The 2,109-nt window shown below is 40.7% G+C and overlaps 1 protein-coding gene across 1 annotated transcript in view; it reads right to left on the reverse strand.

Annotated features, from left to right (window-relative positions):
* RGS22 (regulator of G-protein signaling 22) overlaps positions 1-1,796 on the reverse strand; it is a 104,452-nt gene extending 102,656 nt beyond the window's left edge. Inside the window, exon 1 of the mRNA XM_014550218.1 lies at positions 1,770-1,796. The gene's annotated coding sequence lies outside the window, so the exon portion shown is untranslated. The remainder of the gene's footprint in view (positions 1-1,769) is intronic.
* Between the last annotated feature and the right edge of the window lie 313 nt (positions 1,797-2,109).

Raw genomic sequence — 2,109 nt, forward strand, 5'->3', positions numbered from 1 at the left:
TTTTGAGTTTGACACGCATCTTCATCCAATAATGCTTGTAATTATTGGTCTTCAAACTTTTTCGGTTGACCTGGATGTTCTTTGTCTTTCACATCGAAATCATCATTTTTAAAGCGTTGAAACCAGCGTTCACAGTATCTTGAGATGGAGCATGTTCACCATAGGCTTCCTGAAGTAAACGATAACTTTCAGAAACACTTTCCTTCAAAATAAATGAATTAAAGCTTCCCGCAAATGCTCTTTTTTGGGCACAAAATTCGACATTTTTAAGCGTAAAAATATCTATGATGTTAACATCTTCAGAAAATTTGACATATGAAGTTTGAAGCTTGTTGTCAATACAACAAAATAGCATACATATCAAATCGCATATATATCAACATATGTGTAACTCCATCTATTGAAAAAAATCCGCATTATTAACCGATACATAGTAAGTTTGGAAGCCCTGTGAAATAAGGGTAGCTGAAACTAGCAGAAGAGGAGCTCCCAGAGAGAAAGCCTGTCAAACGGAATCCTGAAGAAGGTCAACACTTTCACCAGCAAAGAAAAAAAAGGAGCCAGAAGGGGGACATAAAATGAGAGATGGAAGAACTGGGAGATAGTGGCATCAAAGGAACCAAGAGAAGGAGGAGTGACTGATAGAGGCTTGGACAGTTACAAAGCCCTGAAGAGATCAGCAGACTGCTCCGAGGTTAAGTGTGATGTTGCTGAGGGCTTTTTGGAGCACAGATGCTGGAGTTGCATGAGAAAGATTAGCTGGCCCCAGACATGCTGACCTCTGGCTGGAATGAAGAATAGTTCAGGAAGCCGCTTAAAGAAATGTGCCGATACACAGCTATACCAAGGCAATGAGAAGATGGAGGAGTTGTGGTGTCCTCTATGTGCCTCTCTCCCTTGGTCTCTCTCTTGGTAGTGGGCCAAAGGCTTGGAAGGGCACAGCCCTAACCCTCTCCTCTTCAGAGCCCCTGCTAGACTGTGAACTTTTCAAGACGTATCCTCAGCATTGATCACTACACTGTGAATTTAGAAGGTACTCATGTTTGTTGAATAAAAAGCCAAAAGCAAATAAGATAATTGGCCAACAAGAGAAATAAGTGCTGGAGGACATAAGCAAATAATACAGAGAAGTCGCTATAGCTCTTGAAATCCAGTTCAGACGATAGCAGGAATTAGGCTCTGCTACCTCCTATCTAGCTGCTTAACCTTGGACAAGTTCATTAAATCCACAGTAAGAAACACAATAAAACCCATCCTAAATATAGTACTCGCCTAAAGGACAATATACATAATGTATGTGGCAAAGTACTTATTGTTACTCAACTCTCCAGAAGTCTGACGTGAAAACATTTAGTACATTTTGAAAGGAACCATAACTATAAGTTGACCACTTATTTTCAATCAACACCATCAAGTGATGTTTACTACAACCAGCAACTGCATAGCCTCATCACGATAAAACCATGGATATAAAACCTTTCTCTCATAGAATTTCATTAAAGAGTTTAAAGAAATTAAATGAGGCCATTTATGTAAACAAACTTTAACAGTGAATAGCATCCACTACAAAGATCAATGAGCCCCTTCTTAAAAATGTACCTGTAAAAAGGTCTTGTACCCAGTCAGCACCATTGTTACTAAGCCAAAGCTTCTATCACACTCATTTGGCAAAAAGAAGAAAAGAAAATATACACCTTTTTTCTACATTTGCTATTTAAAAATAAAATAAAAGCCAGAGGAAAAATAGCAGCCTTCTAAATCGTACTTACAAAGTCTGCTTCTGTCAGAGTTGGTGGCTCTGAAACAAGATAAAACATTACATTATCTCACTCAGATCTGATTTCCTTTGAAAGCACCTCGCCCTCCCTTACACATGGGCAAGCTTGGTGAACTGGGAGCCCTGTGTGCACTTTCCGCACATGGACTGAACCTCACGCTGGAATTCGAGGTTAAAATGGGGGGAGAGGCCTCTGGAACCAGCGGGTCACGGGCTCCCTGTGATGACTCCAGCTGCACAGCAGATAATTAAGCAAATTAAAATAACCTGGTGCCATCGGGGCAGTGTCCGCGGGGGGAGAAGAGGTGGTGGACATGGTAACAAAACGCTCC

Source organism: Myotis brandtii, unplaced genomic scaffold (genome assembly GCF_000412655.1).
Source record: "Myotis brandtii unplaced genomic scaffold, ASM41265v1 scaffold59, whole genome shotgun sequence".
NCBI classification, from domain to species: Eukaryota; Metazoa; Chordata; class Mammalia; order Chiroptera; family Vespertilionidae; genus Myotis; species Myotis brandtii.